The following is a 15,815-nucleotide window of genomic DNA, read 5'->3' on the forward strand; positions in this document are numbered from 1 at the left end:
TGATGTGAGGGTACAGCAGCAAGTTGTAACTGACATAGCTTCAGGAAATTATTAAACGGTACCAAGTTTCCTTCACTCACTGTCTTATGAGGACATTAGAAAATATTAAATGTGGGGCGGCGCCTGTGGCTCAAGGAGTAGGGCGCCGGTCCCATATGCCAGAGGTGGTGGGTTCAAACCCAGCCCCGGCCAAAAAAAAAAAAAAAAAAAAGAAATATTAAATGTGGGCTTAAGCCGACAGTCTGTTTCAGAAAATAGCACTGTCATATTGTGCTATATCATTTAAATTCACATTTGAGAATTGGCTTTTCTTTCTGATTGCTACTGATTTTGTCTTGTGATAATGTAAAATTTCCCAGGTTTCAGTTATCAATTTTTAAACACAGAACGGAAATAAGCACGTTAATAGTGCATGTGTTGTACTCATGCTACCTGAAGAAAGACTCAGGTATACCCACTCTAGGTATAAATCAGATAGTGATTTATTACACCCGCGCAGGCCTGTTTTTGTCCAAAGGGCAAACGGCCCCAAGGCGAGGATCAAGCTGATTTTTATACCGATTTTGTGCTATGTGGCAAGCCAAGCAAAAACAGAAGCCAAACATGGCAGGTGGTTAGCTCAGGGGCGGAGTTACAGAGTTGGCTCAGGGGGCCAAAAGCATGTCGGTTTTCACAAGGGTGGGGTTACAGTGAGTCAGGGGTTTGGCACTGGTTACAGTGAGTCAGGGGGTTGCATTCTGGCAGCTGGCATGGGGATAAACTTGGATTGGGAAATTTTACTCGAGTAAGCTTTCCATCATTGTTTAGCCATTGCTAGGGGGTTGTGGTAAGTTGTACCATTGTTTTACCCGTGTCTAGGAATCTTTGGGCACTAAGGGAACTTCCTGTTCTATTCTGAAACCTGTTTTGGGAATTAACCCAAGAGGGGGTTTAGATGTGCAGGGAACTCAGGATGAGACAGGGGCTTTAGGGGTTCTTTGAATGGGTACTACACATGTTTGCATATGGAAACATGTCTCCTGACTAGGAATGAATGAGGACTGATAGAATGTATCTGTACATTCAGAACTTCCTTGCGTTCAAAAGTATAAGCAACTGTGCATCAAACAAGGCAAAGTGGAATGGGGAAGTAAATAAAAACACCTGAGAAATGAGTTGAAACAGAGTTCTGGTTAAAACTGTGAATAATACAAAATTCCTGCTTGTCCTTTAGTTGAGTTAGTGTAAGGAAGGAGCAAAGTTCTGAAAATTCACCATCTAATGTAACAAACAGTATACCAGACTGTGAGGGGAAAGATGTACCTGGAGTGTCCACTCTTTAGTGTTTGAGGCATTTTCTCAATAAAAAGGCCTCAGTCACAAAAATATGTCCCATCGCATGCCTACTTTGTGTTCCTGAAGTATAATCTCTACTCACCTCCTAAAGTTCATTTAAATGAAAGAAAAAGGTATACTGTAAAAATGCTAACAATTCACACGGACACTCGACATGCATTTGACACAGGTGAGTAGAAATGTGAAGATAATACAAACACAAAAACAAGCAAAGAAGTCAGAAGTTATTGTCGAAATGAAGGGACACTGAGAGTTTTTTTTAATGAAGTTCTTATTTTTATATCATAATTTTTTTATTGAATCATAACTGTACATTACTCCTTTTATGGGGTACAAGGTGCTGATTTTAGACATAATTTGGAATGCTTACATCAAACCGGTTAACATAGGGTTCACCTTACTTAATTATTTGTTGTGTTAAGATATTTATACTCTACTCTTAAAAGATTTGACATGTACCCTTGTGATATGCACTATAGGTGATGTCCCACTGTTTACCTTCTCTTCACACAGCTTCCCCCTTCCCCTATTCTCCCCCGTCTTCCCTCTTTCATTCTGGGCTATAGTTGTGATTCATCATTCATATAAAAGTATGGGGGATTATATATTTGTTTCATAACAGTACTGAGTATAGTTTTTCTTAGATTCTTGAGATATGTTACTAAGAAAAATATGTTCAAACTCCATCATGTGAACATAAAAGGGGCAAAGTCTCCATCTTTTTATGGCTGCACAACATTCCATGGTATACATATACCACAATTTGTTACTTCATTCAGGGGCTATGGGCACTTGCGCTTCTTTCATGACTGGGCAATCACGAACTGGGCTGTAATAAACATTCTGGTGCAAATATGTTTGTTTTAAAATGATGATTGGTCATCTGGATTTATTCCTAGCAGAGGCATAGCAGGATCAAATGGTAGGTCTACTTTTAATATGTGTGTTCTCCAAACCTCTTCCTAAAAGGGACATATTAGACTGCATTCCCACCAGCAGTGCAGAAATGTTCCCTTCTGTCCACATCCACACCAAAATCTGTAGTTTTGTGATTTTGTGATGTGGGCTACTCTTCCTGGAGTTAGATGATGTCTCAAAGTGGTTTTGATTTGTATTTCTCTGATGATTAAAGATGATGAGCAGTTTTTCATGTGTCTGTAGGCCATGCGCCTAGTTTCTTCAGAGAAGCTTCTGTTCAATTCTCTTGCCTAAAATGAAATGTGATCAATAGTTCTTACCTTACTAATTAATTTAGGTTTTCTGTTTAATCTAATTATCAAATCGTTGTTGGAAACATAACCTGAAAAAATCTTCTCCCATTCTGAGGACCGTGTGCTTGCTTTACTTACTTTGTTCTTTGCTGTGCAGATGTTTTTTCGTTTTATCAGATCCCTGTAATATATTTTTGGTGTTACTTCAATTGCCTGGGGACTGGGGTCCTCCTCATAGCATATTCTTCCAGGCCAATTTTTTCAAGTGTTTTCCCTGTCCCCGCTAATAGTATTTTTATATTTTTTTTGTCTTAAGTTTAAACCGTTTATCCAATGAGAATCAATTTTTGTTAATGGTGAAAGATGAGGGTCCTGTTTCAGTCTTCTACAAGTCGCCAGCCAATTCACCCAGTACCATTTGTTGAATAGGGAATGTTTTCCCTATTTATGTTTTTGATATGCTTATCAAAGATCAAATGATAGTAAGTGCCCCGCTTAATCTCTTGGTTCTCTATTCTGTTCTATACATTTACCTTGGTATTTTTGTGCCACTATCATGCTGTTTTGATCACTATCGATTTATAGTATAGACTGAAGTCTGGTAGGATGATTGCTACTGCTTTGTCTTTATTTCTGAGTAATGTCTTGGCTATTGAGCGTTGCCTGCATTATAGATGACCATCCCTTCACCCTGAGTCTATATTTATCACTTAAGGTAAATTGAGATTCTTATATGCAGCAGATATATGACTTAAATTTGTATATCCAGTCAGCAAAACTGTGCCTCTGTAGAGGACAATTTTAGCCATTCACATTAATTGAGAATATTGATAAGCCTGGTAGTATTTTGGGTATCAATTTTTTTAAAGTCCAGTAGGCATTTTTAATCCTTTTGCAACAGTGGAAGTTGGATTTTGATCAAAAGTTTCTGAGTGAGTTGACTTTGCTGGTAGAGGATTGTGCTGGTCACTATTGAGGATAGGATTGAGAATATCCTGGAGAGGTGGTTCCTTTATGGAAAATTTCTTCGACATGTGAATGTCATTAAAGTATTTAACTTCTCCATCATAAATGATTCTCAGTTTAGCTGGATACAGGATCCTGGGTTGAAAGCTATTTTGTGTTAGGAGGTTAAAGGTTGATGACCATCCTCTTCTAGCTTGAAAAGTTTCAGTAGAGAGATCTGAAGTCATTCGAATATTTTCCCCCTTGTAGGTTATGGCTGTCTTACATCTGGCTGCTTGCAGAATTTTCTCCTTCATGTTAATTTTGGCAAAGTTAATTATTATGTGTCTGGGTGATGCTATATTTGGGTTGAGTCATGCTGGGGTTCTGAAACTGTCTTCTTTCTTCATTTCAGAATCTCTTGCCATGTTTGGTAAGTTCTCCTCGATTATCTCTTGCAGAAGGGCATCTTGGGGCTTTCAAAGCAACCTCATCCCCTTCAGGAATTCCTATAAGGCAAATGTTAGTTTGCTTTGAAGTGTCCCAGACCTCTCTGAGAGAATGATCCATTTTTGCTCTCCCTTTCTCTTCCACGTTGAGCATTTGGAAGCATTCAAAAGCTTTGTCTTCATTGTCAGAAATCCTTTCTTCTGCCTGCTCCATTCTGTTACTGAGGGATTCTACTGTATTTCTCAGATCTTTGAAGGCTTCAAATTCTTGCCTCAATGTGTCAAAACTTTGTTGATTTGTCTTTGAATTCATTGAATTCTTGAGACAACTCAATTCTCACAGAATTTGCATTTTGTTCTGGCTTTATTGCTCTATGGGCCAGGCACTATTTGAGTTCACAGAAACTATTGCTCAGTCCCACCCTGTGTTGTTGCTGCTGCACCTATACTCATGTAGCTGGCATCTCTGACTACACTGCACTCTATGTTGGGGTGGGTTCACTTAGTGCTCATAAATGACTCTCAGTTTCAGCCCTTCCATGGGCTGATGCTGTTGCCTGCCTGCTTTTGTCCCAGCTAAGCTCCTGGGGAACACTTGCATCTTGGGCTCACAAATGTAGCATTTCTGACTCAGCTCTGCCCTAGGAGTGTGCCGTCTCTGCATGCACGTGGATTCTATTCTCTGTTCCTGCCATGCCACTCCAAGGCAGGTATCACCTCAGGCATATCCTTTGCTCAGGGGGCCTGTGTGTCCATCCCACATCTGTTTCACCCATGGCCGCCACCAGAGCAAAGGCCCAGCAGCCTCTGCTTGCTAAGCGAGGTGGAAAATGTTTCTCCAAAACATCACCAGGGGCATGAGCCCTATTGATCCCACCACTGCAGCTGCTGGGCTGCCATGTGGAATGCCATCTCTCTCTCTCCTGTATGGCTCCCATGATCCACAGTCCCCAGTTTCCACCCATGCCTCCATTTCAGCACAGACTTGTAACAGCCCACACCCTGTCCACACTTCTCGAGAAAATGCCCAAGAATATGGACTCCATGGGGGACAGGCTTCCAGACCACAGCATGAGAGTGGAGGGGAGTGCTGGAAGTTCAGAATTGCAGGTAGAGTCTATGTTCAGTTTAATGCCTGGAGGGAGAGTGCCATGGCACACTAGTGAGTCCTCTCTTAGGAAGGAGTTCTGGTTTATAGAGTGTCTCTCCCATGGGATAAAATAGGAAGAGCTATGAACTCTGCTTGCTTGCTTGTGGAAGGGATGCTTTGATATGTGCTCTTTAGTCTTCCCTCTTGGCTCAGCTCTAAACCATCAGCTTACTTGCTAAACTTCTGTCCTTTAACTCTCCTTCTGGACGGGTGCCTCTGTGGAAATCTGGTTCCAATCAGCCATCTTGCCTCCTCCCCCACAGTGGATATTTTCAATCATTTCACCATTGAGGATATTAGGTTTTATTCATTTTCTGGGTGAATTTACTTTAGTGGTAGACCATTAAGCTGATCATGATGGAGGATGAGTCTGAGAATTTCCTGGATAGCTGGCTTAGTTATGGCAAATTTCTTCCACATGTGTATGCAGGTGAGGTATTTGATTCCTCCATCACAAATGAAACTCAGTTTAGCTGGATACAGGATCCTGGGCTGAAAGTTCTTTTCTTTTCAGAGATTGAAGGTGAATGACCATCCTCTTGTGGCTTGAAAATTTTCAACAGAGATATCTACAGTCATTCTAATATTCTTTCTCTTGTAGGTTATACTTTTGTTATGTGTGGCTGCTTGCAGAATTCTCTCCTTCATGTTTACTTGGGTATAGTTAATTACAACATGTCCAGAAGATGCTTTATTTGGATTGAGTTGTGCTGGTGTTCTGACACTATCTACTATCTGAATTTCTGTATCTTTTGTCATGCTTGGCAAATTATCCTCCGTTATATCTTGGAGTAGAGGATATAATTTGGAATTATCCCCTTCTCCTTCAGGAATTCCCATTAGGTGAATGTTTGGTCTTCTGAACTGGTCCCACAACCCTCTCACCAAGTGATCCATTTTTTCTCTCTACTTCTCTGCCTCTTTGAGTGTTTTAGAGCCTTCAAAAGCTTTCTATTCAAATTTGGAGATCCTTCCTTCTGCCTGCTTCACTGTATTACTGAGGGATTCTACTGTATTTCTCAGTTCATTGAGGTCTTCATTTTTTGTCCTCCTTATGTCTAAATCATTGCATATTTTGTCTTTGAATTCATTGATTTCTTGAGACAACTTTTGAACTACTCCTTGTATTTCTAATTCCAACTTTCATTCCATTCTATTAATCTTATTTGCCATCCATATTGTGAATTCCTTTTCTGACATTTCAACCATTTGTTTATGAATGGCATATTCTATTGTGTCTTTTTTGTCATTCCATGGGGTTGTTAATCTACTCTGAGTATTCATATTACCAGAGTATTTCCACTGGTTCTGCCCAATGATTTTTTTTTTTTTTTTTTTGCAGTTTTTGCCCATGGCCAGTTTTGAACCTGCCACCTCCAGTACATGGAGCCAGCATATACTGCATATACTTGTCCTTGAGCCACAGGCGCCACACCAGCCAATGGTTATTTTTCACATTTTGCCTGGAGAAGCTGCTAAAGTGAAAATGGTTTGAGGGATCCCTGAGTTGTAGTTCACCATCCCTTTATGAAAAAGTTGGAACTAGTGACTGTGGCTTTTTTCCCTACAGCTTTACAAAGGTCTCTTTCCATCGTGCATCCTGAGAGTCTGGGGACATGATAGGTGTGATGGGGCTAGGTGGCTCTGTTTTGTATTCAGCCAGCCTTTATCCATTCCTAGGGAATCAGTGGCTTTTGTCTGAAATCTTAGCTGGGGAGAGATAAAAGCAACTAAGACACCACACCCCCAAGCAGCAACAACTTGAAGAGGAGAATCAGTCTCTCCCATTTCAACCCTACCAGGGTTCAACCTTGGAGCATCCCCAGGTAGCCAGCCCAGGTCAGGAGTTCTAAACTAATTGTCCTGGGCAGCAGAATCGCTGTTCATGTGGGAGAGTTGAAAATGTCTCCAACAAGCAGACAGCAGGGGTCCACTGGCAGTTCAAATATGACTTGTTCTGGTACTCCATGGAGTCAGAAAGGCCTACCCAGCAAATGAGTTAGTGCAGGGAGGTTGGAACTCCTTCCCCACTTTTCACATCTGCCACGAGCAGTCAATGTTAATCCTGAGGGTCTGTTGCCGAGTTCCCTCCAATGAGCAAATGTGCCTGGGTTCTGCACCTTCCAAATTCAAAGGGGAGTCAATGATTCCTTAACCAGGCCGTTGCATTCTGCCACCAGCACACAAAGGGAGCTGAATCCTGACACCCTTTGGTGCTCATTGGAAACTGGGTCATGTTTTCCCTGAGTCTGCTCCAAGCTGGGGGTTGACTCTGTGTGTTTTACTCCCTCAGAGAATGCAGCTCTCACACAGCCACACTCCTCCTCTGGTACCGCTGTGGAGCGAGGTTGGGCTCCCTCTAGTGGTCCATAGAAGTGGTGAGATGGCTTCCCAAAATTTTACCATGGAGGGAGCAGGGTACCATCACTGCTGCTTTTCCACCACATAGGTCCCCAAGCCTCTGGCAGCCGCTACTATGTACTTGGTGGCACTGGGCCAGTCCTCCACCCCTTGTATCTCTCCACTTCTTCTCATGTCACATTTTTAGCGCGCCTGTCCCATGGCCCATACAATGCCCAGCCCTAGCAAAGAACCACCAGAAACTCTGAGCTCTGCAGGGGTTAGACTTCCAGACTTCTAGGCCCGGGGAAAAGATGGACTGAGAGTTCAGAATAGCAGGGAAAATACTTGTCCAACTTTTATGCCAGACAAGAAAATGGCCATGCTCACAGCTTTATTGGGTTTGTTCTGACTATTATCATTCTTTCTTTGTGGGAGCTTATGCTGAAAGCTGTCTCCGTAGAGAAGTGGCAGGAAATGGGAACCCCAAAACCATTAATGTGAAAATAGATATCAGAACTGTGCTTCAGTCTAGTGATGCAAAATTTGTAACTTGATAACAGCAAAGAAATGAAGTGTGCCTCATTCAAGCAAAAGGGCACACTGCTTCTGCTGCTATGGGCACTTATGATGAAGGAAAAACAGTACATGCTGAACATGTTTGTGAGGCATTAGATGAGTTCAGCAAATCTAAGAAGTATAAATCATGAAACCTGAATCAGAAAATGTGTATTTCTCCCCACCACCTAGAGACAGATCATCAAAAGCATATGTGTTTGTGAAGCAAACAATAGAGCAAATTATGTAAACAAATCAGAATGAGGAAGGCCGGTAGAACTCTCACCTTCCAAAAAGAAAAAGTTCAAGTTCCAAACGAGGTAGATGGTTCCCTTCCCACTGCTGCTTTTTCCTTTGTCAATTGTCTGGTCCATTCTGATTTTCCAATTTTGTATGTTTCGTTAATCACATTTATTCACCATTTAACTCTTACATCCTACAATGAACAGAAAACAGAACTGAGGGTCACCATCTTCATCATGATTTTTATGTTCATTAGTATAATGTGTAGAAAAGAAAATGTACAAGAAAGTGTGCAGAACACTTTAGGAGATTCTAAGAAATGTCTTCTCTGTTTTCATCCTTCACTTTTTATTTTATTTTTTTTGTAAATGATTTATTTTATTTTATTTTTATTGTTTTTTAATTTTTGTTATTAATACTAAATCATAGCTGTGTACATTAGTGTGATCATGGGGCACCATACATTGGTTTTATGAACAGTTTGACACATTTTCATTAGACTGGTTAACATAGCCTTCCTGGCATTTTCTTTGTTATTGTGTTAAGACAATTACATTCTACATTTACTAAATTTCACAAGTACCCTTGTGAGATGCACCACAGGTGTAGTCCCACCTATCACCCTCCCTCCACCCATCTTCCCCCCTCCTTCCCCTGCCTCTCCCCATTCCCCATATTCTTAGGCTATAACTGGGATATAGCTTTCATATGAAAGCCAAAAATTAGTTTCATAGTAGGGCTGAGTACATTGGATATTTTTTCTTCCATTCTTGAGATACTTTACTAAGAAGAACATGTTCCAGCTCCATCCACGTAAACATGAAAGAGGTAAAGTCTCCATCTTTCTTTAAGGCTGCATAATATTCCATGGTGTACATATACCACAGTTTATTACTCCATTCATGCATCGATGGGCACTTGGGCTTTTTCCATGACTTAGTAATTGGAATTGGGCTGCAATAAACATTCTGGTACAAATATCCTTGTTATAATGTGATTTTTTGTCTTCAGGGTATAAACCTTATAAACCTAGTAGAGGAATTATAGGATTGAATAGCAGGTCTATTTTTAGATCTCTAAAGGTTCTCCAAACATCTTTCCTAAAGAAATGTATTAATTTGCATTCCAACCAGCAGTGCAGAAGTGTTGCCTTTTCTCCAAATCTACGCCAACATCTCTGGTCTTTGGATTTTGTGATAGGGGCTAATCTTACTGGAGTTAGATGGTATCCCAAGGTAGTTTTGATTTGCATTTCTCTGATGATTAAAGGTAATGAGCATTTTTTTATATGTCTGTAGGCCATGCCCCTGTGTTCTTCAGAGAAGTTTCTCTTCAAGTCCGTTGCCCAGCCTGCGATGGGATCACTTGTTCTTCTCTTGCTTATACGTTTGAGTTCTCTGTGGATTCTGGTTATTAAACCTTTGTCGGAGACATAACCTGCAAATATCTTCTCCCATTCTGAGGGCTGTTTGCTTGCTTTACTTACTGTGTTCTTGGCTGTGCAGAGCTTTTTAGATTGATCAGGTCCTAGTAGTGTATTTTTGAAGCTGCTTCAATTGCCTGGGGTGTCCTCCTCAGAAAGTACTCACCCAAACCGATTTCTTAAAGAGTTTTCCCTGCACTCTCTTCTAGTATTTTTATCGTCTCATGTCTTAAGTTTAAACCTTTTATCCAGTGACAGTCTATCTGAGTTAATAGTGAAAAGTGTGGGTCCAGTTTCAGTCTTCTACATGTTGCCAGCCAGTTCACCCAGCACCATTTGTTAAATAGGGAATCTTTTATCCACTGAATGTTTTTTTTTTTTTTTTTTTTTTTTTTTTTTTTTTTGTAGAGACAGAGTCTCACTTTATTGCCCTCGGTAGAGTGCCATGGCATCACACAGCTCACAGCAACCTCCAACTCCTGGGCTTAAGCGATTCTCTTGCCTCAGCCTCCTGAGCAGCTGGGACTACAGGCGCCCGCCACAACGCCCAGCTAGTTTTTGGTTGCAGTTTGGCCGGGGCCGGGTTTGAACCCGTCACCCTCGGTATATGGGGCCGGCACCTTACCAACTGAGCCACAGGCGCCGCCCTATCCACTGAATGTTTTTAACTGGCATGTCAAAGATCAGATAACAGTAAGTGGCTGGATTCATCTCTTGGTTCTCTATTCTGTTCCAGACATCTACTTATCTGTTTTTGTGCCAGTACCATGCTGTTTTGATCACTATTGATATATAGTATAGTCTGAGGTCTGGTAACGTAATTCCTCCTGCTTCGTTTTTATTTCTGAGTAATGTTTTGGCTATTCGAGGGTTTTTTTGATTCCATATAAAACTAAGTATTATTTTTTCAAGATATTTAAAGTATGACAGTGGGGCTTTAATAGGGATTGCATTAAAATTGTATATTGCTTTGGGTAGCATAGACATTTTAACAATGTTGATTCTTCCCAACCATGACCATGGTATGTTTTTCCATTTGTTAATGTTTTCGGCTGTTTCTTTTCTTAGAGTTTCATAGTTCTCTTTATAGAGATCTTTCTCATCTTTTGTTAGATATACTCCCAAATATTTCATGTTCTATGGCACTACTGTGAATGGAATACAGTCCTTAACTGTTTTTTCAGCTTGACTATTGTTGGTATGTATAAAGGTTAATGATTTATGAGTGTTGATTTTGTAACCTGAGATACTGCTGTATTCCTTGATCACTTCTAAGAGTTTTGTTGTAGAATCCCTGGTGTTTTTCATATATAGAATCATATCGTCTGTGAAAAGCTTAAGTTTGATCTCTTCTGACCCTATATCGATACCCTTGATCACATTTTCTTCCGTAATTGTGATGGCTAAAACTTCCATCACAATGTTAAAGAGCAGTGGAGACAACGGGCAGCCTTGTCTAGTTCCTGATCTGAGTGGAAATGATTTCAGTTTAACTCCATTCAATATGATATTGGCTGTGGGTTTGCTGTATATGGCCCCTATCAATTTAAGAAATGTCCCTTCTATACCAGTTTTTTAAAGTGTTCTGATCATGAAACGATGCTGGATATTGTCAAAAGCCTTTTTCAGCATCAATTAAGAGAATCATGTGGCCTTTGTTTTTTATTTTGTTTACACAGTGAATTATATTTATAGATTTATGTATGTTAAACCAGCCTTGAGACCCTGGGATAAAACCGACTTGGTCATGATGTATAATTTGTTTGATATGTTGCCGGATTCTCTTTGTTAGGATCTTGTTGAATATTTTTGCATCTATATTCATTAGTGATATTGGTGAATAATTTTCTTTTCTTGTTAGGTCTTTTCCTGGTTTGGGGATCAGGGTGATGTTTGCTTCGTAGAACTTGTTGGGTAGTCTTCCTTCTTTTTCTACGTTTTGGAACAGGTTGAGTAACATAGGTACTAGTTCCTCTTCAAAGTTTTGGTAGAATTCTGATGTGAAGCCATCTGGTCCCAGGCTTTTCTTTTTAGGGAGATCTCGTATGGTTGATGCTATTTCAGAACTTGATATTGGCATGTTCAACAGTTCCACTTGATTCTGGCTAAGTCTTGGAAGATGAAGTGCTTCCAAGTATTGGTCAATTTCCTTCAGATTTTCATATTTCTGAGAATAAAGTTTCTTGTAATATTCTTTAAAATCTTTTGAATTTCCGAGGAGTCTGTTGTTATTTCGTCTTTGTTGTTTCTGATTGATGAAATTAGAGATTTTACTCTTTTTTTGCTGGTGAGGTTAGCCAAATGTTTATTTTATTGACATTTTCAAAAAACAACTTTTAGATTTATTGATCTGTTATATAATTCTTTTGTTTTAAATTTCATTTAATTCTGCTCTAATTTTGGTTATTTATTTTCTTCTACTTGGGGTTGGAATGTTCTTCCTTTTCCAGTTGCTTGAGATGTCCCATTATGCTGTTAACTTCCTCTCTTTCCATTCTCTTGAGGAAGGCTTGCAGTGCTATAAATTTCCGTCTTAGGACTGCCTTTGCGGTATCCCAGAGGTTCTTACAGTTTGTGTCTTCATTGTTGTTTTGTTCCAAAAATTTGGCAATTTCCTTCTTAATCTCATCTCTGACCCAGGTATCATTCAGCATAAGGTTATTTAACTTCCATTTTTTTATATGAGTGTGCAGATTCCTGTTGTTACTGAGTTCAAATTTTATGCCACGGTGGTCCGATATGATGCAAGGAATAAGTTATATTCCTTTAAATTTACTTAGGTTAGACTTGTGACCTAAGCTGTGATCGATTTTGGAGTATGTTCCATTGGCTAATGAAAAGTATGGGTATTCTGTTTTGTTGGGATGAAATGTTCTCTAGATGTCTGCTAAATCCAAATGTTGGATGGCTGGGTTTAAATCTAAAATTTGTTTGCTCAGCTTCCTTTTTTTTTTTTATTGTTGGGGATTCATTGAGGGTACAATAAGCCAGGTTACATTGATTGCAAATGTTAGGTAAAGTCCCTCTTGCAATCATGTCTTGCCCCCATAAAGTGTGACACACACCAGGGCCCCACCCCCCTCCCTCCTTCTCCTTATCTATTTCCCCCCCATAACCATAATTATCATTAATTCTCCTCATATCAAAATTGAGTACATAGGATTCATGCTTCTCCATTTTTGTGATGCTTTACTAAGAATAATGTCTTCCACGTCCATCCAGGTTAATACGAAGGATGTAAAGTCTCCATTTTTTTAATGGCTGAATAGGATTCCATGGTATACATATACCACAGCTTGTTAATCCATTCCTGGGTTGGTGGGCATTTAGGCTGTTTCCACATTTTGGCGATTGTAAATTGAGCTGCAATAAACAGTCTAGTACAAGTGTCCTTATGATAAAAGGATTTCTTTCCTTCTGGGTAGATGCCCAGTAATGGGATTGCAGGATCAAATGGGAGGTCTAGCTTGAGTGCTTTGAGGTTTCTCCATACTTCCTTCCAGAAAGGTTGTACTAGTTTGCAGTCCCACCAGCAGTGTAAAAGTGTTCCCTTCTCTCCACATCCACGCCAGCATCTGCAGTTTTGAGATTTTGTGATGTGGGCCATTCTCACTGGAGTTAGATGATATCTCAGGGTTGTTTTGATTTGCATTTCTCTAATATATAGAGATGATGAACATTTTTTCATGAGTTTGTTAGCCATTCGTCTGTCGTCTTTAGAGAAGGTTCTATTCATGTCTCTTGAACATTGATATAAGGGATTGTTGGCTTTTTTCATGTGGATTAAGTTGAGTTCTCTACAGATCCTAGTTATCAAGCTTTTGTCTGATTGAAAATATGCAAATATCCTTTCCCATTGTGTAGGTTGTCTCTTTGCTTTGGTTATTGTCTCCTTAGCTGTACAGAAGCTTTTCAGTTTAATGAAGTCCCATTTGTTTATTTTTGTTGTTGTTGCAATTGCCATGGCAGTATTCTTCATGAAGTCTTTCCCCAGGCCAATATCTTCCAGTGTTTTTCCTATGCTTTCTTGGAGGATTTTTATTGTTTCATGCCTAAAGTTTATGTCCCTTATCCATCTCGAATCAATTTTTGTGAGTGGGGAAAGGTGTGGGTCCAGTTTCAGTCTTTTACATGTAGACATCCAGTTCTCCCAACACCGTTTATTGAATAGGGAGTCTTTCCCCCAAGGTATGTTCTTGTTTGGTTTATCAAAGATTAGGTGGTTGCAAAATGCTAGTTTCGTTTCTTGGTTTTCAATTCTATTCCAAGTGTCTATGTCTCTGTTTTTGTGCCAGTACCATGCTGTCTTGAGCACTATGGCTTTGTAGTACAGACTGAAATCTGGTATGCTGATGCCCCCAGCTTTATTTTTGTTACAGAGAACTGCCTTAGCTATATGGGGTTTTTTCCGGTTCCATACAAAATGCAGAATCATTTTTTCCAAATCTTGAAAGTACGATGTTGGTATTTTGATAGGAATGGCATTGAATAGGTAGATTGCTTTGGGAAGTATAGACATTTTAAAAATGGTGATTCTTCCCATCCATGAGCATGGTATGTTCTTCCATTTGTTAATATCCTCTGCTATTTCCTTTCTGAGGAGTTCATAGTTTTCTTTATAGAGGTCCTTCACCTCCTTCGTTAGGTATATTCCTAGGTATTTCATTTTCTTTGAGACTATGGTGAAGGGAGTTGTGTCCTTAATTAGCTTCTCATCTTGACTGTTATTGGTGTACACAAAGGCTACTGACTTGTGGACATTGATTTTATATCCTGAAACATGACTGTATTTTTTTGATGACTTCTAGGAGTCTTGTGGTTGAGTCTTTGGGGTTCTCTAAGTATAAGATCATGTCGTCAGCAAAGAGGGAGAGTTTGACCTCCTCTGCTCCCATTTGGATTCCCTTTATTTCCTTGTCTTGCCTAATTGTATTGGCTAGAACTTCCAGCACTACGTTGAATAGTAAAGGTGACAGAGGACAACCTTGTCTGGTTCCAGTTCTAAGAGGAAAAGCTTTCAGTTTTACTCCATTCAGTAAAATATTGGCTGTGGGTTTGTCATAGATAGCTTCAATCAGTTTTAGAAATGTGCCACCTATGCCTATACTCTTCAGTGTTCTAATTAGAAAAGGATGCTGGATTTTATCAAATGCTTTTTCTGCATCTATTGAGAGGATCATGTGATCTTTATTTTTGCCTCTGTTAATATGGTGGATAACGTTTATAGACTTGCGTATGTTAAACCAGCCTTGCATCCCTGGGATGAAGCCTACTTGATCATGATGAATGACTTTTTTGATGATAAGCTGTAATCTATTGGCTAGGATTTTGTTGAGAATTTTTGCGTCTATGTTCATGAGTGAGATTGGTCTGAAATTCTCCTTTTTGTTTGGGTCTTTTCCTGGTTTTGGTATCAGGGTGATGTTTGCTTCATAGAATGTGTTGAAGAAGATTCCATCTTCCTCAGTTTTTTGGAATAATTTCTGCAGTACAGGAATAAGCTCTTCCTTGAAGGTTTGATAGAATTCTGGAGTGAAGCCATCTGGACCAGGGCATTTTTTAATTGGAAGCTTTTTTATTGTTTCTTTGATCTCAGTGCTTGAAATTGGTCTGTTCAGGAGGTCTATTTCTTCCTGGCTAAGTCTAGGGAGAGGGTGTGATTCCAAATATTGATCCATTTCCTTGACATTGTCAAATTTCTGGGCATAGAGTTTCTGGTAGTATTCAGAGATGATCTCTTGTATCTCTGTGGGATCAGTTGTTATTTCCCCTTTATCGTTTCTGATTGAGGTTATTAGAGATTTTACTTTTCTATTTCTAGTTAGTCTTGCTAATGGTTTATCTATTTTATTTATTTTTTCATAAAACCAACTCCTTGTTTCATTAATTTTCTGAATGATTCTTTTGTTTTCAATTTCATTGATCTCTGATTTGATTTTGGATATTTCTTTTCTTCTACTGATTTTAGGCTTAGATTGTTCTTCTTTTTCCAATTCCATAAGATCTCTTGTGAGATTGTTGATGTGCCCTCTTTCTGTTTTTTGAATGTAGGCATCTAAAGCGATGAATTTTCCTCTCAAAACTGCTTTTGCAGTATCCCACAGGTTTTGGTAGCTTGTGTCTTCATTGTTGTTATGCTCAAGGAAGTTAATGATTTCCTG

General features: G+C 39.6%; 1 protein-coding gene across 1 annotated transcript in view; it reads left to right on the forward strand.

Moving 5' to 3' along the window:
- LOC128579568 (putative ankyrin repeat domain-containing protein 19) overlaps positions 1-15,815 on the forward strand; it is a 73,365-nt gene that overhangs the window by 47,180 nt on the left and 10,370 nt on the right. The gene's annotated exons all lie outside the window — the stretch shown is intronic.

The sequence above is a fragment of the Nycticebus coucang genome, unplaced genomic scaffold, assembly GCF_027406575.1.
Source record: "Nycticebus coucang isolate mNycCou1 unplaced genomic scaffold, mNycCou1.pri scaffold_66, whole genome shotgun sequence".
In the NCBI taxonomy this organism is placed as follows: domain Eukaryota; kingdom Metazoa; phylum Chordata; class Mammalia; order Primates; family Lorisidae; genus Nycticebus; species Nycticebus coucang.